Consider the following 25,106-nt stretch of genomic DNA (forward strand, 5'->3'; position numbering starts at 1 on the left):
TTATTTTATTAATTTTATTTTAAGAAATTTATTTTAAGAATTTTAAGAAGTTTTATTTTAAGAAACAATGCTTCGTACATAAAAAAGCCTCTTCAAAGGTGAATTCCTAATTTTCTTTTGAAGATGCTTAAAACTCTAGAACTGGTTTCCATACATAAATTTCTCAAGGAAGGCAGATTCATCGGACAAATATTGCGCTTAGAGCATGCCCCCACGCTTTTCCCCTCTGATCAGATTATTGCATATTTTATTGCAGGCTTCCTTCATCCTCCAAATCCATCCGAAGGATCTTTCAAGAAAAGTTGAAAAATTAGAGCCTTAAAAATGGCACTCTTTTCTAGGCTTCCGGCAACCTTTCAGCTCTTAGAAAAATTTACTGCCCCCCACCCCGCAGTAGTTGGTACTCAAATATTCAATACTCTAAAACTATTAGTAAACAATTCATATAAATTTAATTTTTTACTGTTTATTTTATAACGTATGCATGTTTGGGAACAAGCGCGCCATTGTGCGACAGTTTTACCCACACTTTGCCTAGTTTTTTTTTTCTAACGTTAATGTTCCTATAAGTGCCGTCATGCTTTAGCATATAGGTTTATATGCGAAATTTATGTTTCCCCTACTGTAGATTACCAGCAGGTATTCAAGTATGGGATACCAACTTTAAATTCTAGACGAAGTGTTGATAAAGAAGTAGTTTCCGATGAAAAAGAAATATTCACATTTCCAAAAATTTATATCAGAAACTGATACCTTGTTTTCTTTGGTTTTACATCATTCACGTGTCACAAAAATTTCCACAAAAATGAGAGCTAGTATCTAATAATAAATTCTTAGCTAAATGAGAATTTTGACGCGACATGTTTCTTGGAAGTAGAGGATGAATTTTACTTGATTGCTATAATTATGCATTTTAATATATTAACAATATTTACGATGCGATTTCCGATTGTATAGGATCTTTGAAATTAAATTATTATGTATGAGATTGACAGTGGGTTAAGGATGGGCATTGCTAACCCTCCAAGAACAACTTGCAAGAAAAGTTGCTGGATAGTCTAAAATTTTGAAAATTAATTTTTTGAACTTCCAAAACTATTACCTAACAAACTATAACAAACCTAACAAAACTATTACCCAACAAATACCACCTAAACTTGTCAATCATATAAGAATTATAAAAAGAAAAACAGTAAAAGCCATGCCATGAGTTATTTTTTAGCGGAGACTTTATTAAATCTTCTTATAAATGAGATAGGGCTTGTCAATCTCTTCTTTCCTTCTGTAGAAGAACCTCCCTTGGCAGGGCCAAGGTGTTCACCATGATCAAAATACCCGGTATCAACCATCCCAAGAACTGCACCCACCAGCTCCAAACAGGCTTAGGCAGGCAACGCTGGTCTCTCAAGATAAAGAGAAGAGTCAACCACTTTTGCCCCACCTGCTCCTTGCTCCTTGAAGGGCAAGTGTAATGAAATCTTAAGAACCTGTATCAGCTTTCCTACCACCTAGAATTGCTCTTCAAGGGATCTCTTCTTGCATCAGGATCAGCTGAAATCCCAAAGGATTGACTAAACCCCCTCTCCCCCTCCAGCATCATTTTGGCATCTATTACTGGTACCATTCCATTCAATCTAAGCAGCATGATCCATGAAATATCCCTACCTCGTGGTGAAACACTTTGGAGAACCACCAGTGCTTAGTCGGTGACTGAAATTAGCAAAAATAGGTCACTATTTGTTCATGCTGTCTAGTGGACTTTTTTAAGGTGTTTTTATCTTAAAAACTGTAGTTTCTTACATTTAGTTTTTTTTTCCGTTTAGGAAGGCTCCCGGACATGGAGACGAAATAAAAGAATTTTGTTATTTAATTTTTTTGTTGTTTTATTTAAATTGAACCACTGCTTTATTTAATTAAACCAGTTTTTATCTTAATGTTTCCTAAATGAAAAAGCAATGTGTTCTAAGAAACTATTTGTTTGAGTTGATGGTGTTCTTTAATGGCTAAGACTCCAGCCCTCCCCCCCCCAAAAAAAGGAAAGAATTAATAAATTTGTAGCTCCCGCAAAGGATTATGATGTGTAACATTCTATTACAATATATAGTCTTTCTCCATCGTAGGATATTGCATGAAGGTCCCTAATTATCTCAAGAGGATCACAGTCAGGTTGTCAGCTATACTTCGCTTTTAACTGGTCACAGCTTACGTAAAGATTAAATCTTAAGTTAGTTTTTCTAATCAGCAAAACAAAATTAAATGAAACCTACAATTTTAGAAGAAAATGAAGAACAAAAAATAATATTTCTCAAGTCTATAATGAAGGAGTTATAAAAAGCAATGAGTGAAAATTGTAATGAGGTTAATTTATTTTTGACATACTATACAAAAACTTAAGAGGATGAGAGTAAAAGAAAATCAGAAAGCAAAAAAAACAGCACTCTATATAACCATGACGATGAACAAACACAAGATAACAGACACAGGATAACAAACACACAATACACACAAACACACGATACACACAAACACACGATACACACAAATGCACGATACACACAGCACACACAATACACACAAATACACGATACACACACACACGATAACAAATACACGAATCAGCAGGGGATGTTGACATACTATACAAACACTTAAGAAAATTAGACTAAAAAGAAGATCAGAAAGGAAAAACCAAAACAGCACTATATGCATAATTTCAGATGTAAAACACACGATAACAAACACGCAGATCAGCTGATGATGTGGACCTAGTATTTAGGTGGTTCTTGTTAACATTTATCATGGAGTATCATAAGCTTTCTTTTATTATCTGATGCCAAAGAGTATGAATAGCTTGTGAGGGTGGAGACTGGCCCTAGAGTCAAAACAATCACCAACACCATCTAGTGTTTGGTGGTTCTTGTCATTTTAGCATTATAATGAGGCAAAATCATTATAATTACTGTAATTCGCAAAATTAATTAATAAATGTCTGATTTTGGTTTTTATCAAAAAGAATGAAATATAAAAAAAACACCTACACAGTTAAAAAAAAAATGTCAAGAATACTAGACTGTAATTGGTACCGGATGATTTTTGTCGACATTTTTCCACTTTTTTTCCACTTTTTTTTTACTAGACTGTAATTTTACTTTTTTTTACTAGACTGTAATTGGCACCGGATGATTTTTGTCGACATTTTTCCACTTTTTTTCCACTTTTTTTTACTAGACTGTAATTTTACTTTTTTTTACTAGACTGTAATTGGCACCGGATGATTTTTTTCGACATTTTTCCACTTTTTTTTTACTAGACTGTAATTTTACTTTTTTTTTTACTAGACTGTAATTGGCACCGGATGATTTTTGTCGACATTTTCCCACTTTTTTCCACTTTTTTTACTAGACTGTAATTTTACTTTTTTTTACTAGACTGTAATTGGCACCGGATGATTTTTGTCGACATTTTTCCACTTTTTTTTACTAGACTGTAATTTTACTTTTTTTTTTACTAGACTGTAATTGGCACCGGATGATTTTTGTCGACATTTTTTCACTTTTTTTCCACATTATTTTACTAGACTGTAATTTTACTTTTTTTTACTAGACTGTAATTGGCACCGGATGATTTTTGTCGACATTTTTCCACTTTTTTCCACTTTTTTTTACTAGACTGTAATTTTACTTTTTTTTTTTTTACTAGACTGTAATTGGCACCGGATGATTTTTGTCGACATTTTTCTACTTTTTTTACTAGACTGTAATTTGCTTTTTTTTTTTACTAGACTGTAATTGGCACCGGGTGATTTTTGTCGACATTTTCCCACTTTTTTCCACTTTTTTTTACTAGACTGTAATTTTGCTTTTTTGTTTACTAGACTGTAATTGGCACCGGATGATTTTTGTCGACATTTTTCCACTTTTTCTCCACTTTTTTTTACTAGACTGTAATTTTACTTTTTTTTACTAGACTGTAATTGGCACCGGATGATTTTTGTCGACATTTTTCCACTTTTTTTCCACTTTTTTACTTTGTTTTTACTAGACTGTAATTGGCACCGGATGATTTTTGTCGACATTTTTTCCAGTTTTTTCCACTTTTTTTTACTAGACTGTAATTTTACTTTTTTTTTTACTAGACTGTAATTGGCACCGGATGATTTTTGTCGACATTTTTCTACTTTTTTTACTAGACTGTAATTTTGCTTTTTTTTTTACTAGACTGTAATTGGCACCGGGTGATTTTTGTCGACATTTTCCCATTTTCCCCCTTTTTTACTAGACTGTAATTTTACTCTTTTTTTACTAGACTGTAATTGGTACCGGATGATTTTTGTCGACATTTTTCCACTCTTTTTCCACTTTTTTTTACTAGACTGTAATTTTACCTTTTTTTTTTTACTAGACTGTAATTGGCACCGGATGATTTTTTTCGACATTTTTCCACTTTTTTTTACTAGACTGTAATTTTACTTTTTTTTTTACTAGACTGTAATTGGCACCGGATGATTTTTGTCGACATTTTCCCACTTTTTTCCACTTATTTTACTAGACTGTAATTTTACTTTTTTTTTTTACTAGACTGTAATTGGCACCGGATGATTTTTTCGACATTTTTTTCACTTTTTTTTCCACTTTTTTTTACTAGACTGTAATTTTACTTTTTTTTACTAGACTGTAATTGGCACCGGATGAATTTTGCCGACGTTTTTCCACTTTTTTCCACTTTTTTTTACTAGACTGTAATTTTAATTTTTTTTTACTAGACTGTAATTGGCACCGGATGATTTTTGTCGACATTTTTCTACTTTTTTTACTAGACTGTAATTTTGCTTTTTTTTTTACTAGACTGTAATTGGCACCGGGTGATTTTTGTCGACATTTTCCACTTTTTTCCACTTTTTTTTACTAGACTGTAATTTTACTTTTTTTTTTACTAGACTGTAATTGGCCCCGGATGATTTTTTTCGACATTTTTCCTCTTTTTTTTACTAGACTGTAATTGGCACCGGATGATTTTTGTCGACATTTTTCCACTTTTTTTTTACTAGACTGCAATTTTACTTTTTTCTTACTAGACTGTAATTGGCACCGGATGATTTTTGTCGACATTTTTCCACTTTTTTTCCACTTTTTTTTGCTAGACTGTAATTTTACTTTTTTTACTAGACTGTAATTGGCACCGGATGATTTTTTGTCGACATTTTTCCACTTTTTTTCCACTTTTTTTACTAGACTGTAATTTTACTATTTTTTTACTAGACTGTAATTGGCACCGGAAGATTCTCGTCGACATTTTTGCACTTTTTTTTACTAGACTGTAATTTTACTTTTTTTTTTACTAGACTGTAATTGGCACCGGATGATTTTTGTCGACATTTTTCCACTTTTTTTCCACTTTTTTTTACTAGACTGTAATTTTACTTTTTTTTTTACTAGACTGTAATTGGCACCGGATGATTTTTGTCGACATTTTTCCACTTTTTTTCCACTTTTTTTTACTAGACTGTAATTTTACTTTTTTTTTTTAGTAGACTGTAATTGGCACCGGATGATTTTTGTCGACATTTTCCCACTTTTTTTTTACTAGACTGTAATTTTACTTTTTTTTTTTTTACTAGACTGTAATTGGCGCCGGATGATTTTTGTCGACATTTTCCCACTTTTTTCCACTTTTTTTTACTAGACTGTAATTTTACTTTTTTTTTTACTAGACTGTAATTGGCACCGGATGATTTTTGTCGACATTTTTCCACTTTTTTTTACTAGACTGTAATTTTACTTTTTTTTTTTTTTACTAGACTGTAATTGGCACCGGATGATTTTTGTCGACATTTTTCCACTTTTTTTCCACTTTTTTTACTAGACTGTAATTTTACTTTTTTTTTTTACTAGACTGTAATTGGCACCGGATGATTTTTGTCGACATTTTTCCACTTTTTTTTTACTAGACTGTAATTTTACTTTTTTTTTTTTTTACTAGACTGTAATTGGCACCGGATGATTTTTGTCGACATTTTCCCACTTTTTTCCACTTTTTTTACTAGACTGTTATTTTACTTTTTTTTTACTAGACTGTAATTGGCACCGTATGATTTTTGTCGACATTTTTCTACTTTTTTTACTAGACTGTAATTTTGCTTTTTTTTTTTACTAGACTGTAATTGGCACCGGGTGATTTTTGTCGACATTTTCCCACTGTTTTCCACTTTTTTTTACTAGACTGTAATTTTACTTTTTTTTTTACTAGACTGTAATTGGCACCGGATGATTTTTGTCGACATTTTCCCACTTTTTTCCACTTTTTTTACTAGACTGTAATTTTACTTTTTTTTTTACTAGACTGTAATTGGCACCGGATGATTTTTGTCGACATTTTTCCACTTTTTTTTACTAGACTGTAATTTTACTTTTTTTTTTTACTAGACTGTAATTGGCACCGGATGATTTTTGTCGACATTTTTTCACTTTTTTTCCACATTATTTTACTAGACTGTAATTTTACTTTTTTTTACTAGACTGTAATTGGCACCGGATGATTTTTGTCGACATTTTTCCACTTTTTTCCACTTTTTTTTACTAGACTGTAATTTTACTTTTTTTTTTTTTACTAGACTGTAATTGGCACCGGATGATTTTTGTCGACATTTTTCTACTTTTTTTACTAGACTGTAATTTGCTTTTTTTTTTTACTAGACTGTAATTGGCACCGGGTGATTTTTGTCGACATTTTCCCACTTTTTTCCACTTTTTTTTACTAGACTGTAATTTTGCTTTTTTGTTTACTAGACTGTAATTGGCACCGGATGATTTTTGTCGACATTTTTCCACTTTTTCTTCACTTTTTTTTACTAGACTGTAATTTTACTTTTTTTTTACTAGACTGTAATTGGCACCGGATGATTTTTGTCGACATTTTTCCACTTTTTTTCCACTTTTTTTACTTTTTTTTTTACTAGACTGTAGTTGGCACCGGATGATTTTTGTCGACATTTTTTCCAGTTTTTTCCACTTTTTTTTACTAGACTGTAATTTTACTTTTTTTTTTACTAGACTGTAATTGGCACCGGATGACTTTTGTCGACATTTTTCTACTTTTTTTACTAGACTGTAATTTTGCTTTTTTTTTTTACTAGACTGTAATTGGCACCGGGTGATTTTTGTCGACATTTTCCCATTTTCCCCTTTTTTTACTAGACTGTAATTTTACTCTTTTTTTACTAGACTGTAATTGGTACCGGATGATTTTTGTCGACATTTTTCCACTTTTTTTCCACTTTTTTTACTAGACTGTAATTTTACCTTTTTTTTTTTACTAGACTGTAATTGGCACCGGATGATTTTTTTCGACATTTTTCCACTTTTTTTTACTAGACTGTAATTTTACTTTTTTTTTTACTAGACTGTAATTGGCACCGGATGATTTTTGTCGACATTTTCCCACTTTTTTCCACTTTTTTTACTAGACTGTAATTTTACTTTTTTTTTTTACTAGACTGTAATTGGCACCGGATGATTTTTTCGACATTTTTTTCACTTTTTTTTCCACTTTTTTTTACTAGACTGTAATTTTACTTTTTTTTACTAGACTGTAATTGGCACCGGATGAATTTTGCCGACGTTTTTCCACTTTTTTCCACTTTTTTTAACTAGACTGTAATTTTAATTTTTTTTTACTAGACTGTAATTGGCACCGGATGATTTTTTTCGACATTTTTCTACTTTTTTTACTAGACTGTAATTTTGCTTTTTTTTTTTACTAGACTGTAATTGGCACCGGGTGATTTTTGTCGACATTTTCCACTTTTTTCCACTTTTTTTTACTAGACTGTAATTTTACTTTTTTTTTACTAGACTGTAATTGGCCCCGGATGATTTTTTTCGACATTTTTCCACTTTTTTTTACTAGACTGTAATTGGCACCGGATGATTTTTGTCGACATTTTTCCACTTTTTTTTTACTAGACTGCAATTTTACTTTTTTCTTACTAGACTGTAATTGGCACCGGATGATTTTTGTCGACATTTTTCCACTTTTTTCCACTTTTTTTTGCTAGACTGTAATTTTACTTTTTTTCTAGACTGTAATTGGCACCGGATGATTTTTTGTCGACATTTTTCCACTTTTTTTCCACTTTTTTTACTAGACTGTAATTTTACTTTTTTTTTTACTAGACTGTAATTGGCACCGGATGATTCTCGTCGACATTTTTGCACTTTTTTTTACTAGACTGTAATTTTACTTTTTTTTTTTACTAGACTGTAATTGGCACCGGATGATTTTTGTCGACATTTTTTCCAGTTTTTTCCACTTTTTTTTACTAGACTGTAATTTTACTTTTTTTTTTTACTAGACTGTAATTGGCACCGGATGATTTTTGTCGACATTTTTCTACTTTTTTTACTAGACTGTAATTTTGCTTTTTTTTTTTACTAGACTGTAATTGGCACCGGGTGATTTTTGTCGACATTTTCCCATTTTCCCTTTTTTTTACTAGACTGTAATTTTACTCTTTTTTTACTAGACTGTAATTGGTACCGGATGATTTTTGTCGACATTTTTCCACTCTTTTTCCACTTTTTTTTACTAGACTGTAATTTTACCTCTTTTTTTTTACTAGACTGTAATTGGCACCGGATGATTTTTTTCGACATTTTTCCACTTTTTTTTACTAGACTGTAATTTTACTTTTTTTTTTTACTAGACTGTAATTGGCACCGGATGATTTTTGTCGACATTTTCCCACTTTTTTCCACTTTTTTTACTAGACTGTAATTTTACTTTTTTTTTTTTACTAGACTGTAATTGGCACCGGATGATTTTTTCGACATTTTTTTCACTTTTTTTTCCACTTTTTTTTACTAGACTGTAATTTTACTTTTTTTTACTAGACTGTAATTGGCACCGGATGAATTTTGCCGACGTTTTTCCACTTTTTTCCACTTTTTTTTACTAGACTGTAATTTTAATTTTTTTTTACTAGACTGTAATTGGCACCGGATGATTTTTGTCGACATTTTTCTACTTTTTTTACTAGACTGTAATTTTGCTTTTTTTTTTTTACTAGACTGTAATTGGCACCGGGTGATTTTTGTCGACATTTTCCACTTTTTTCCACTTTTTTTTACTAGACTGTAATTTTACTTTTTTTTTTACTAGACTGTAATTGGCCCCGGATGATTTTTTTCGACATTTTTCCACTTTTTTTTACTAGACTGTAATTGGCACCGGATGATTTTTGTCGACATTTTTCCACTTTTTTTTTACTAGACTGCAATTTTACTTTTTTCTTACTAGACTGTAATTGGCACCGGATGATTTTTGTCGACATTTTTCCACTTTTTTCCACTTTTTTTTGCTAGACTGTAATTTTACTTTTTTTCTAGACTGTAATTGGCACCGGATGATTTTTTGTCGACATTTTTCCACTTTTTTTCCACTTTTTTTACTAGACTGTAATTTTACTTTTTTTTTTACTAGACTGTAATTGGCACCGGATGATTCTCGTCGACATTTTTGCACTTTTTTTTACTAGACTGTAATTTTACTTTTTTTTTTTTACTAGACTGTAATTGGCACCGGATGATTTTTGTCGACATTTTTCCACTTTTTTTCCACTTTTTTTTACTAGACTGTAATTTTACTTTTTTTTTACTAGACTGTAATTGGCACCGGATGATTTTTGTCGACATTTTTCCACTTTTTTTCCACTTTTTTTTACTAGACTGTAATTTTACTTTTTTTTTTAGTAGACTGTAATTGGCACCGGATGATTTTTGTCGACATTTTCCCACTTTTTTTTTACTAGACTGTAATTTTACTTTTTTTTTTTTTTTTACTAGACTGTAATTGGCGCCGGATGATTTTTGTCGACATTTTCCCACTTTTTTCCACTTTTTTTTACTAGACTGTAATTTTACTTTTTTTTTTACTAGACTGTAATTGGCACCGGATGATTTTTTTCGACATTTTTCCACTTTTTTTTACTAGACTGTAATTTTACTTTTTTTTTTTACTAGACTGTAATTGGCACCGGATGATTTTTGTCGACATTTTTCCACTTTTTTTCCACTTTTTTTACTAGACTGTAATTTTACTTTTTTTTTTTACTAGACTGTAATTGGCACCGGATGATTTTTGTCGACATTTTTCCACTTTTTTTTTACTAGACTGTAATTTTACTTTTTTTTTTTTACTAGACTGTAATTGGCACCGGATGATTTTTGTCGACATTTTCCCACTTTTTTCCACTTTTTTTACTAGACTGTTATTTTACTTTTTTTTTACTAGACTGTAATTGGCACCGTATGATTTTTGTCGACATTTTTCTACTTTTTTTACTAGACTGTAATTTTGCTTTTTTTTTTTACTAGACTGTAATTGGCACCGGGTGATTTTTGTCGACATTTTTCCACTTTTTTTCCACTTTTTTTTACTAGACTGTAATTTTACTTTTTTTTTACTAGACTCTAATTGGCACCGGATGATTTTTGTCGACATTTTTCCACTTTTTTTCCACTTTTTTTTACTAGACTGTAATTTTACTTTTTTTTTTAGTAGACTGTAATTGGCACCGGATGATTTTTGTCGACATTTTCCCACTTTTTTTTTACTAGACTGTAATTTTACTTTTTTTTTTTTTTTACTAGACTGTAATTGGCGCCGGATGATTTTTGTCGACATTTTCCCACTTTTTTCCACTTTTTTTTACTAGACTGTAATTTTACTTTTTTTTTTTACTAGACTGTAATTGGCACCGGATGATTTTTGTCGACATTTTTCCACTTTTTTTTACTAGACTGTAATTTTACTTTTTTTTTTTTTACTAGACTGTAATTGGCACCGGATGATTTTTGTCGACATTTTTCCACTTTTTTTCCACTTTTTTTACTAGACTGTAATGTTACTTTTTTTTTTTACTAGACTGTAATTGGCACCGGATGATTTTTGTCGACATTTTCCACTTTTTTTTACTAGACTGTAATTTTACTTTTTTTTTTTTACTAGACTGTAATTGGCACCGGATGATTTTTGTCGACATTTTCCCACTTTTTTCCACTTTTTTTACTAGACTGTTATTTTACTTTTTTTTTTACTAGACTGTAATTGGCACCGTATGATTTTTGTCGACATTTTTCTACTTTTTTTACTAGACTGTAATTTTGCTTTTTTTTTTACTAGACTGTAATTGGCACCGGGTGATTTTTGTCGACATTTTCCCACTTTTTTCCACTTTTTTTTACTAGACTGTAATTTTACTTTTTTTTTACAAGACTGTAATTGGCCCCGGATGATTTTTTTCGACATTTTTCCACTTTTTTCCACTTTTTTTTTACTAGACTGTAATTAGCACCGGATGATTTTTGTCGACATTTTTCCACTTTTTTTTACTAGACTGCAATTTTACTTTTTTCTTACTAGACTGTAATTGGCACCGGATGATTTTTGTCGACATTTTTCCACTTTTTTTCCACTTTTTTTTGCTAGACTGTAATTTTACTTTTTTTACTAGACTGTAATTGGCACCGGATGATTTTTTGTCGACATTTTTCCACTTTTTTTACTAGACTGTAATTTTACTTTTTTTTTTACTAGACTGTAATTGGCACCGGATGATTTTCGTCGACATTTTTCCACTTTTTTTTACTAGACTGTAATTTTACTTTTTTTTTTACTAGACTGTAATTGGCACCAGATGATTTTTGTCGACATTTTTTCCACTTTTTTTTCCACTTTTTTTTACTAGACTGTAATTTTACTTTTTTTTTTACTAGACTGTAATTGGCACCGGATGATTTTTGTCGACATTTTTCCACTTTTTTTCCACTTTTTTTTTACTAGACTGTAATTTTACTTTTTTTTTTACTAGACTGTAATTGCCACCGGATGATTTTTGTCGACATTTTCCCACTTTTTTTTACTAGACTGTAATTTTACTTTTTTTTTTACTAGACTGTAATTGGCGCCGGATGATTTTTGTCGACATTTTCCCACTTTTTTCCACTTTTTTTTACTAGACTGTAATTTTACTTTCTTTTACTAGACTGTAATTGGCACCGGTTGATTTTTGTCGACATTTTTCCACTTTTTTTCCACTTTTTTTACTAGACTGTAATTTTACTTTTTTTTTAACTAGACTGTAATTGGCACCGGATGATTTTTGTCGACATTTTTCCACTTTTTTTTACTAGACTGTAATTTTAGTTTTTTTTTTACTAGACTGTAATTGGCACCGGATGATTTTTGTCGACATTTTCCCACTTTTTTCCACTTTTCTTTACTAGACTGTAATTTTACTTTTTTTTTACTAGACTGTAATTGGCACCGGATGATTTTTGTCGACATTTTTCCACTTTTTTCCACTTGTTTTACTAGACTGTAATTTTACTTTTTTTTACTAGACTGTAATTGGCACCGGATGATTTTTGTCGACATTTTTCCACTTTTTTTTCCACTTTTTTTTACTAGACTGTAATTTTACTTTTTTTTTACGAGACTGTAATTGGCACCGGATGATTTTTGTCGACATTTTTCCACTTTTTTTCCACTTTTTTTTACTAGACTGTAATTTTACTTTTTTTTTACTAGACTGTAATTGGCACCGGTGATTTTTGTCGACATTTTTCCACTTCTTTTTCCACTTTTTCCACACTTTTTCCGACACCTTTTTCCACTTTTTTAAGATATTCATATTCTTTGATCTGATGCCTTACATCGTGACTCGAGTGGTCGATTTCGAATTGATGATGGTAGATATAGCAAGAACCAAAAATCTGAAAATAAGAAGACCTCAATTCATTGCCCAGTACCCCTATTTTTATTATTATTTTTTTTACGAATAAATTCCCCTTACGATTAAAACTGAAAATAACGATCTACCAAAGCCACGCAGAAACTATAGTATATGAAATATACCTTACTTTCAGATGTCAGCTAATTTTTGTAATTTTGATGATTTTTTGTCGACATTTTTCCACTTTTTTTACTAGACTGTAATTTTACTTTTTTTTTTTACTAGACTGTAATTGGCACCGGATGATTTTTGTCGACATTTTTCTACTTTTTTTACAAGACTGTAATTTTACTTTTTTTTTTTTTTTTTACTAGACTGTAATTGGCACCGGATGATTTTTGTCGACATTTTCCCACTTTTTTTTACTAGACTGTAATTTTACTTTTTTTTTTTACTAGACTGTAATTGGCACCGGATGATTTTTGTCGACATTTTTCTACTTTTTTTACAAGACTGTAATTTTACTTTTTTTTTTTTTTTACTAGACTGTAATTGGCACCGGATGATTTTTGTCGACATTTTCCCACTTTTTTTTACTAGACTGTAATTTTACTTTTTTTTTTACTAGACTGTAATTGGCGCCGGATGATTTTTGTCGACATTTTCCCACTTTTTTCCACTTTTTTTTACTAGACTGTAATTTTACTTTTTTTTTTACTAGACTGTAATTGGCACCGGATGATTTTTGTCGACATTTTTCCACTTTTTTTTACTAGACTGTAATTTTACTTTTTTTTTTTTACTAGACTGTAATTGGCACCGGATGATTTTTGTCGACATTTTTCCACTTTTTTTCCACTTTTTTTTTACTAGACTGTAATTTTACTTTTTTTTAACTAGACTGTAATTGGCACCGGATGATTTTTGTCGACATTTTTCCACTTTTTTTACTAGACTGTAATTTTACTTTTTTTTTTATTAGACTGTAATTGGCACCGGATGATTTTTGTCGACATTTTCCCACTTTTTTCCACTTTTTTTTACTAGACTGTTATTTTACTTTTTTTTTACTAGACTGTAATTGGCACCGGATGATTTTTGTCGAAATTTTTCCACTTTTTTCCACTTTTTTTACTAGACTGTAATTTTACTTTTTTTTTTACTAGACTGTAATTGGCACCGGATGATTTTTGTCGACATTTTTCCACTTTTTTTCCACTTTTTTTTACTAGACTGTAATTTTACTTTTTTTTTTACTAGACTGTAATTGGCACCGGATGATTTTTGTCGACATTTTTCCACTTTTTTCCACTTTTTTTTACTAGACTGTAATTTTACTCTTTTTTTTTTATTAGACTGTAATTGGCACCGGTGATTTTTGTCGACATTTTTCCACTTCTTTTTCCACTTTTTCCACACTTTTTCCGACACCTTTTTCCACTTTTTTAAGATATTCATATTCTTTGATCTGATGCCTTACATAGTGACTCGAGTGATCGATTTCGAATTGATGATGGTAGATATAGCAAGAACCAAAAATCTGAAAATAAGAAGACCTCAATTCATTGCCCAGTACCCCTATTTTTATTATTATTTTTTTTACGAATAAATTCCCCTTACGATTAAAACTGAAAATAACGATCTACCAAAGCCACGCAGAAACTATAGTATATGAAATATACCTTACTTTCAGATGTCAGCTAATTTTAGAATGATGCTATAGTAGATAAAACGTTTCCACCGATAAACGTAGAATTGACCTATATAATACCATGTTTTTATGTAAAATTTTATATTAGTAAAAGATTACAGAACTTAGACGCTAAAATACAAAAAAAATTACATTAACGGTTATATCCGGTGGATTTTTTGCTTATTCAATATTATAACGCAGAAAAAGACCAAAAATATTGCTCGTTTGTTGCTAAGGATCTGGGATATGATTTATGAAATCATTGAATCTGAACAAGAAAATACTTGAAAATCACATTTATCTTATATAAATAATCTAAATAAAAAATATTTTTCAAGTTTGGCCCATTTGATATGGGCAAGCCAAAACATGGTGGAAAACGACTTCACATCGTTTTTACTGTTGCTCATATTCACCAGCCTCTTAGCTTTCAAACAGTTTGCGGTAACGAACTGTAATAAGGAGCGACCCGAATCAATAGTAACTGAAACTCTGAATGCGGAATTCTGATACTAATAGTTACATTAAAAAAATGTATTTTATGCTAATTTTAAATATATAAGTCTTCAAAAAAGTTACAAATTTTAAAATAAGATTTCAAAAAAAATTACATTAACGGTTATATCCGGTGGGTTTTTTGCATATTCAATATTGTAACGTAGAAAAAGACTAAGAATATTTTGCTCGTCTGTTGCTAAGGATCTGGGATATGATTTATGAAATCATGGAATCTGAACAAGAAAATACTTGAAAATCATATTTTATCTTGTATAAATAATCTAAATAAAATTTCACTCCGCTATATACATTTGATTATTAGTGGGTTATAAATAAAATAATAATAACATTAGCGCCTTTTTTTATTAAGAAAGAGTCTTTCGAATTCTTTCCTTAATTTCTATATTTTAATAAGGAATCCTGTTAACATTAGCTGACTAAAGAAAAACAGGCCAACTTTTCTTATCTTAATTAAAGAATGATTCCTTCCCTGTCTAATCAAGTTAAGGATAGATAAGAACTTTTACTGTAACAAGTTTCAATCATTCTTTAACTTGGCCTATTTCTTTTTACGGAACTGAAGCTAAAATCAATTCCTTATTATAATGTAAAAAGTTAGAAGTAAATTCGAATGACCCTTTCGTAATAAAATAGGTCTTTAGAGTCAATGCATTTAAACTATTCTTATTCTATTCCTATCTACTTTAGTTTTGCCCTAGATTGGATGATAGACTATTTATCAACAAGTGAAATGAATCATTTTTATACAATTTTCGTGAAGTTATGGCAGCGTTGTCTCTCGCACAGACAATCAGTTTTGGCTTTACCTTATTTAACCATTGCTCTTAAGTTTTTATTCACTTCAATTTTCAATTTTCAATTTTTAAGTTTTTATTCAAGTTGGTTTTGATTTAAATTTCATTTTGATTCCTTTTTCGTTGATTCCAACGGTACCTGAAACATTTAGAAGAAACAAAATTTGCATTAACAGTTCTCCCTTAAGAAACGAATAGGAAACAAGCAAATATAGACGACCATTTAATCATTGTTTCCACAATCTTTTTAGAGATTCCTTATTTTCATTTCTAAGATGGATAAAAATGCCCCTATTTTTCAATTACTATATTTAAATTTATAGAGATTACTATTCAATGTTTAGAGGGGGCCCGTAAAGAGCGCCCCCTCTTTACGCTAAAGTTTTTTACTGAGTTAAGAAGTAGAGTTAAGAGAAAGAGTCAAACTTTAGCGTAGAGAGCGAGGCGTTGAGAAGGAAATGCCCCTTTCATATACGGAGTAATTTCTGTTCGTTTTAAGTTTTAATGTCGCTCCTTACTTTCATTAAAAAAACCTGTTTTTTTATTTAATACTATTAAAAATTACTCCTATTGTAAGAATGAAAGTTAATTTTCTCGGGGCTACGGGTAGTACATAAAATGTTTCTGGTCTTTCCCTACATGTCCCCCCATGATATGTTCCGTAGAACATGCTATAAATATGAAAGCAGCAGAGCGTTTTCAACATTATGGTGAAAATTCTCTAAGAAAGTAAAATAATAAAAAATATCCTAGGTAATTCTTATAGATAAAATTAATGAAATTTTACGAACAGTTTTAATAAAGACAAGGAAAAAATATCCTGCTAGTAATAAAAGGCTTAATATTTTGTCTTCGCGCCGGGATGCTTTAATTAACATAAAATAAACTGTTGTTGTTTCGTAAAGGTTCTACGCAAAATCAAGTGTGGTGATAAAAATACCACACAAAGTCAAAAGCAAGGGTGGAAGTATTTCAGGCTTCTATTTTGATTAGAATGTTACGGTCTTAATTAAAGTTTGTACCTGTTATTTACACATTTTGTTTAAAAATGAAAAGGCAGGATTGTCTAATAAATAATTTCTTTGGAAAGTCTAAGAATTTCTTTAATGCAAAAATCAATTTGCCGCAAAATATAAGCCCTGATATGTCTCGCATGTCAGTTTTAATATCCTTTTGACGCATTGCGTAGCAACACTTAATGTTGGCTGATGTATTGTTTGGCTAATGAAGCAAGGCTGGGAATATTTTGTCTGGTCTTCTGTTTATTTTTACAAAGTTGACAATGTGTTTTGCCCTCATAATTGCATTACAGATAAAACATTCACCATGTCACCACAATGGAGGCATATTGACTCTTTTCTTAAGAATTTGACGAAAGGGATGTTTGTAACAGCGTTTAGGGATGTATTCACAAACTTTTTATGAAAATGGGGGAGGGGGAATCGGTAAACTATGTTTTGCTCTTATAATTGGTCTGCAAATTGGTCTGCATATAAATATTTATCGCATGGGTCCACATATTGACTGAACGTTTGACATATTGAACGTTGAACGTTTGAAGGTTTTGACGTGAACACATATTGACTGAACGTTTGACGGCGTGGGATGTCTCCACACCATTGAGATTTGTATTGAAAATATTATTTAAAAGAGGGCGGGCAAAGCAACGATTTATCCTCATAATTGCACACAGATGAAAATTCATCATGATAGATCAACGAGGGGATTGTTTTAGGGAAAAATTGTGGTAGGGAGGGAGAAGAAATTTTTAATCTATGTTATGACTTCATAATTATATTGCCAATGAGAAATTATTCATGCAAGGCCGATGAAGGTATGACCCTAAAGTAAAGGTTTGACAATGTGGGCGCTTGCAACGCTATTCAAGTGTCTATTCACAAATTTATTTCAGGGAGGGGGAGGACTTCTTTAAAAGTTTTTTCCTTACAGCTTTCTTGTTAAGGATCATTTATCCGACAACACCCACGAGGGAATATATGACTCTTTCAGAGAGAACGTCATAGCGTTGCCTATAGAGTCATACGGCTTCGATGTGCTATTAAATGAAAAAAGAGTTTTTTCAACTCAAAATAAGGAGCAACATTCAAATATAACAACGAATAGATATTATATAGTATATGAGGGGGGTTTCCCTCTCATCAGCGCCTCGCTCTTCACACTAAAGTTGTTCGGTACTTTACAAAAGTTACTTATTGTTCTAATTAAATGACCCTTGTCTTTCAAGAGTCGCTTTTAAAGACTTGGGACAAAATTTAAACTTTAGCGTAAAGATCAAGGCATTGAGGAGAAGGAGACCCCCTTATGTACGTAATGATTTCTCTTCGTATCAACTTTTGAATGTTGCTCCTTACCTAGAGCTGAAAAACCTTGTTTTTTTTATTTAATTTCGAAAATTTATTAAAATAACGCCAGTAAATATGGCGGAAAAATCCCCCTCCCCATGCAAAAATCCTCTGGAACATTCAATCATGGTGAAAATTTACCCTGGACAAATTAACCTTAACATGAATACGCTTAAAACAGAGCCGGTAAACAAAAAGCAAGATATATAAACAAATTTTGTGTAAAAATGCTAGTGAATTCCCTCAATATAAAATTTCCCCTGAAAATTTTACCCCCTGGAAACATCCATCCCCTTAGTATATTCTCGCAGCAGAAAATTCGTCCTCTCCTTATCATCTGAAAAATTCATGCATACTTCCTAGTAACAAATACTATACGTAATAAATAGGCAAATTTACCAGGGGCTGTGGGAATTCATGTTATCTTCAAAGGCATAGTTGTTCCATTCAGATTCTATTACTTTTAAGGGGTGTTTACCCTATTTTTCAAAAATCAGGAAAATTCTCTCAGGCTCGCAACATCTGATGAGTAACACAAAACGTAATGAAACTTGTATATTTTAAATCAGCATAAAAATATATTCTTTTGATATAATTATTGGTAGCAAAATTCAGTTTTTTAGAGTTTTGGTTACTATTGAGCCGGGTCACTCCTTACTTACAGTTCTTTACTACGAATTGTTTGATTATTAATGATTTTTCACAGAGAAACTTCCTATAGAAGGTGTTGTCGTATTAACTTCTGAATGAGCTCATTCGATTTGAGATCGGGAGTTCTATTGTCCTTTTTAAGACCCAAAAGTGATTGTAGGGGATCTAGCCCCCCTCCCACACGCTCTTTCACCCAAATACGTCCGTCCAAAATTTCGAGACAGCTATTTGTTCAAAATAGTCCAAAAGTCAAATAACTATGTCTCAGGAATTGTCAACACCCCTCTCCAGCCCTCGGAGCAAGGGATGTAAGCTATAGAAGTTGGCCAATGTTAACATAAAAGGTTTTCATAGATGGGGTGGTCGTAGAAACTTTAGGTGAGGCTCATTCGATTTGAAATGGAAAGTTCTAGTTTCCTCTTTATATAAGAGTCAAAAGAGACCCGAGAGCAACCAGATCCCCGCTGAAGCCCTTTTTCCCCGCATCTTTTCAATCAAAATTTTGAGATAGCCATTTTTTTAAATGGTCCAAAGGTAAAATATCTATCGTTCTGGGTTTGATACCTCCCCCAAGCCATCGGGACAAGGACTGTAAGCTATGCAAGTTGCTCATTGTTAGCATATAAGGTTTTATAGAAGGGATGATCGTATTAACTTTGGAGGGGCCTTACTCTATTGAAGTCCGAAGTTCCAGTAGCCTTTTAAAGAGTCAAAAACGATCGCAGGGCAACCAAACCCCTTCCCCCAACGCCCTCTTGTCCCCAAATACGTCTGGTCGAAATTTGAGATAATAATTTTGTTCCAAATAAACCAAAGGTCAGGTAACTAAGCCTCTAGTGTTAATACACTTTTCCCCAGCCCCTGGTGCAAGAATAAGCTATGCAATTTGCCCATTGTTTACATATAAGGATTTTATTGGAAAAGAGGGCATGTTTGATCAAGTGTTCCACAAGATTTGGTTACATCCAACAGAAAAAGAGAGATTACTTTTCTATGCTTGCGTGTTAAAAAGTGTGCTTTAATACCATCGGCTTATTTTTCCGACATATTACGTTCAAGATACACAAACTGGTACTAGACCCAGTAGTTGGGCCTGAATGTACAAATTGGTCTAAATATAGAATTGACTACTGCTAGATATATACGGATTGGTTTTTAGATATTCAGATTCTAGATATACAGACATATAGATAATCGGTTAGAATTATGCTGAGATTAAACTATTCGGATTGAAAAAACAAGTTTGTTTTCCAACCGAATTAAGCTTTAATTAAATGAATTAAATTAAGGGTTTAAATGAATTAATTAAATGAATTAAATTAAATGAATCAAATTAAGCTTCAATGAAACTTCAATTAAATGAATATATTTTGCACGATGAACGGAATTTCACCAAAACTTCCTTCATTCTTTTTTATGAAATATTAGATCAGTAGAAGGAAGAAAACGTGTTAAGAAAGAAAACACAGAAAATATAAAGAGTAAAAAGAGTAGAAAAAGTAGAATGAGAAAAATAATATTTTTTTTAATTAACTGTTTGTTTCACTGAGGCTATGGACAAAGAGGCTATTAGAAAGGCCTCTGAAATAGTGTAGCATTAAGTGGACTTTTTAGCGACACCCAACTAGGAGTGATAAAAGTAATATCGGAACTTGTGTATTATTCAGAATACACTCAATAAGTGAGGTTAGGTTCTTTCGTGAAACAAACTACGATGCAGGTACAATTTATGAGAAAATCCGGTTTCATAGCCACAAAGACAAAACTTGAAGACAAAAGGTTAGGTTAGAATTCTAAGCTGTGATTTTACAATTTTCCTAATAAAGTATTATATTTTCATCATATTTTGTTTTATTTCATTAGCTTTATCAAAATTTTGGGCTATATATTTGCACTTTAGGGGGGTGGGGTGCATTGTATCAAATACCTAACTTAGCCTAACCTAACCACCTCTATATATAAAATATTTAATTATTAAATACCTGCATCGTAGATTGATTCACGAAAGAACCTAACTTCACTTATTGAGTATGTTCTGAATAATACACAAGTACCGTAATATCTCCAAAATTTTATAACCCTAACAGCCTTTTGCCATTATGTCGGCATTAATATAACAAATAATCTATTTCAAAAAATATATTTCATTTAAAGAAAATTAAGTTTGGCTCAGGTACCTTAGAAATGGTTTCAGAAATATCTTATAGGCTTCCGAGTCGAAAATCCCCATAACAGTATTTAAATATATTTTTCATCCCTTATGGCTATTTAACAAAAACATCAAAGAAATAAGAAAAGATATTGTTTTGAATAGTTGCCTATCATAAGAAACAATCTTAGAGAACAAATTTAAACGTCTTCATATTTATAACATAAGAGGGCTTAAAAAAAGGTAAAGTTAGAAGACTTTCCAGAGACCTCTCTGCTAAATGCACTCGATACCTTTGGGGGAAGACCCTTTTATTCGCCACGAATGTCAAGCATCATTTCCTACTAATCACTTGATGCATAAAAAAACTAATTCTTTTCTTGGAATTTGGGAGAAGTTTCTTGTCTTTAGCCGCGGCAGCCCTTTTCTATTACTATTTCTAATTACTTATTCTAATTACTAATTACTATTATTTTCTAATTACTAATTTTCTAATCACTATTTCTGAAAATTGGCAGATTCTTTGGCTGAATTACTGACATCCTATTCTTAGGATAAATTATATACAGCATTTTTGGTTTTGTTTAAGAACACAGAATATGAAAAAGCGACAAGAGAAAAAGCTTCACTGCGTGAGGTTTAATAGGAAATAAAGACTACGATGGCCAATGACTATACATGACTATGACTATAAGAGTTAATAATGATAATGACTGTATGAGTTGACAATGACAATGACTATATGAGTTGACAATGACAACGACTATATGAGTTGTCGAGTAGAATTAGAATTAATCAAAACTTGGATTTCAATAAAAGTTATTGCAAAATCTTGCTTAAAAAGAGGTCAGGGTAAAACAAAAGAGGACGGGCTTTTCTCTTGATTAAATAAAAAAAAACAGAATTTTGTAACTGCGGGTTGTCCCCTCCTCAACGCCTGGCTCTTTACGGTAAAGCTTGACTCTTTGTCACAACTCCACTTTTTGAAACAATAAAAAACTTTAGCGTAAAGAGTGGAGCGTTGAGGAGGTGACAACCCCTTTCATATACGGAGTAATTTCTGTTCGTTTTAAGTTGTAATGTCGCTCCTTACTTACACTTCTAAAAACTTGCTTTTTTATTTAATTTTTGTGCGTTTTTGAATTAATGCATGTAATTATTTTGGCTCACCGGACATGAATAATTAAACAAAATTTGCATATTAACTTTTTTTTGCTAAATGGCTTTCTAATAGTTTTGATTGGACTATTTTGATAAAAAAAAAATGGGTGAGGGAGGTGGCCTAGTTGCCCTCCAATTTTTGACTACTTAAAAATCCAACTAGAACTTTTATTTTTTTTTTACCAACGTTTTTATTAGTCATTATACTTAATACTTATTATAATATACTTAATACTTTATGTTCGTTTTAAGTTTTAGTGCTGCTCATTACTTCCAGTTGCAAAAAAATTATTTATTTTCTCATTGTTTTTTTCTAAATAATGCTAGAAAATACTGCCCCTCTGTATGAAAATTCTCTTCCCTTATGATAAATTCCTCCGTGGAATGGAAAGATTCTTCCACGTAACATCTTCTCCCCAATCCACCCCGCCCCAACGTTGAAAAGTCCCGCTGAAAACGTCTGCACAGTTCCTGATAACTATTACTATATGTAAATTATGGTCAAAGTTTGTAACTTGCTTTCCCTCTCTTGGGGCTGCGGAGGATTAAGTCGTCCCCAAAGACATAGTTATTAGGTTTTCGACTATGCTGAACAAAATGAACATCTAAAAATTTTGATCCGTGACTTTGGGAAAAAATGAACGTGGGACTGGGCTTAGGTGCCCTCCGATTTCTTAGTCATTAATAAGGACACCACAGCTTTTATTTTCCGTCAGAATGAGTCTTCTCACGACATTCTAGGACCACTGGTTCGATACGATCACCCCTTGGAAAAAAACAACAAATAAACACGCATCCGTGATCTGTCTTCTGGAAGAAAAATACAAAATTCCACATTATTGTAGATAAAAGCTTGAAACTTCTACAGTGGGGTTCTCTGATACGCTGTATTTGATGGTATGATTTTCGTTAAAATTCCCGAGGGTGTTTCACCCTATTTTCTAAAATGAGGCAAATTTTCTCAGGCTTTTAACTTTTGACGGGTAGAACTAAATTTGATGAAATTTATATCTTTAAAATAAGCTTTAAAATGCGATTCTTTTGATGTAACTATTGGTATCAAAATTCTGTTTTGTAGAGTTTTGGTTACTATTGAGCCGGGTGGCTCCTTACCACAGTTCGTTACCCCAAACTGTTTGAAAATTATAGAAGTATAGCAGCATCAGTAGTTGATATGAATTGATTTAGGTGATGGTCAGTTGCAGAAATAGACCCAAAGCCTAGATTATACCTTGGGAAGGTTTCGTTAAAGTATCTACTTCCAACCTTCCCCGTCCAAAGTACACTGACCGCTTGTTAACTTGGGAGAACTATTTGTTATAGATGTGCTACTTTCAGAAATGAATTTATGAAAGAACTAGGGCTGTAAAGAAAATTGTTTGAGCCTCAAACCTTTGCTAAATACTGACTGATAAGGTTTTAAATCATCTAAGAAAATTTAATTTGAATTTGAAAACAAAATTATAACATAGTTTAAAATACAATTCAAAATATTGGAATAGTGTTTCTTAAAACCTCGAATAAACTGACAAAAACGAAATAAAAAGAAAGCTCAAACCAAAATTGAGGAAAAAATGTTTCGCTGAAGTTGAAACAACTGCTATGTAATTTTTGATACTTAAAAAATGGTTAAAGATTATTGAGATACCCCCCCCCTTGGGTAATAATTCCGACTCTGAATTCATAGCTGAATATTTCATCCATCTAATTCAACGACTTTTTAAGATGGCGAAAAGCGAATTATCTATAATTTTAGAAAAGTGTATTCGATACATTCAGAAATATTACTTACACACCAAAAAAGTGTATATCCAAAAACACAACTTCGAATCTACACAGCTTTCCTATGCCGATGGCTTTGAAACTAGGGAAACGAAATGGACAGGAGAACCTGAGCTAAACTTAGCCTTGTGGACTAACGCCAGTTCGGGAACTTTGGTTTTGTCCAGGGTTCGAATGTGGGAAGGCCATACTTTGTCCAACAGGAAAAAAGAATTGAATGAAAGTGTAAAATTTCCCATGCGTTATACAAGTTCGCTTTTCAATTTGAATCAATAAACATTAGTTGTACTTGGGTGTATTGAATTATTATTATCTCCGAAAAAATGATGTGGCATTACCGTGCTAGTTTGATAGTAAATTTGTTAATCGATTTATATATTGATATGAAATTTGGAGAAATAGACTGAACTTCGAAAGAGACCGAAATGTATACGACTTCAATATAAAAATCAGTTATATAATTATTTTGCTTTTAACAACCATTGGAAAAAAATACAAAAGTATAAGGGATTAGGATATAAGTAAAATAACTTATTACTTAAACAGAATTATTTAACTAATTTGAAACATTCATCTCGCCCCCTTATTGTAACACAATATTTAGTTAAATAAGTGATGGAAAGTTAAAACAGGATTTGATATTAATTGCTTTTCCGACATCGTTGAGAATGAGAATCTTGAATGGAACAAAATGATTAGCTTTAGATAAAAATGGATTGTTTGGCACTTTATGGGGCTGGAGTGGCGCTTCCAACCACATCAACACCCAGTTGGTGGGGGCGCTCCACCCCCCCCAATCCCCCCCCGCGTAAGTCGTTACGTGCCATATTAGTTACGCGCCATTGTAGGTGTGTAATAGATCGTCAGGTTTACCGACTCTTGAACATGCAACATATAATTGTCCATGGGAAAAACAATCCGTATTCAGATCAACATCGCATTTTTCTAATGATTGCCCTGGAGCTTTGTTGATGGTGATTGCTAATCGAATATTCCTTATGTCCCCGTCGTCATTTATATCCCCCTTTGCCCTCCCCCCCGGCGTCCCCGTTGTAGTTGTGTCCCTGTCGTCATTTATATTCCCTGTGTCCCGGTCGTCATTTATATTCCCTATGTCCCGGTCGCCATTTGTGTCCCGGTCTGTAATTTCTCTTTGAGTGTCCGGTCGTCATTTATATTTCCGGTGTCCCGGTCGTCATTTGTGTCCCGGTGTCCCGGTTTGTAATGACTCTTTGAGTGTCCCTGTCGTCATTTATATTCCCTG

At 32.0% G+C, this 25,106-nt stretch overlaps 1 protein-coding gene and 1 long non-coding RNA gene across 3 annotated transcripts in view; one reads left to right on the plus strand and one right to left on the minus strand.

Annotated features, from left to right (window-relative positions):
- LOC136038501 (rho guanine nucleotide exchange factor 17-like) overlaps positions 1–23,977 on the minus strand; it is a 229,961-nt gene extending 205,984 nt beyond the window's left edge. Inside the window, exon 1 of one of the 2 annotated variants that reach the window (XM_065721586.1) lies at positions 23,857–23,977. The gene's annotated coding sequence lies outside the window, so the exon portion shown is untranslated. Of the gene's footprint in view, positions 1–23,852 lie in introns of both variants that reach the window. The other variant, XM_065721585.1, reaches the window with a different exon arrangement.
- LOC136038505 (uncharacterized) overlaps positions 1–25,106 on the plus strand; it is a 110,173-nt gene that overhangs the window by 74,452 nt on the left and 10,615 nt on the right. The gene's annotated exons all lie outside the window — the stretch shown is intronic.

The sequence above is a fragment of the Artemia franciscana genome, chromosome 18 (assembly GCF_032884065.1).
Source record: "Artemia franciscana chromosome 18, ASM3288406v1, whole genome shotgun sequence".
In the NCBI taxonomy this organism is placed as follows: Eukaryota; Metazoa; Arthropoda; class Branchiopoda; order Anostraca; family Artemiidae; genus Artemia; species Artemia franciscana.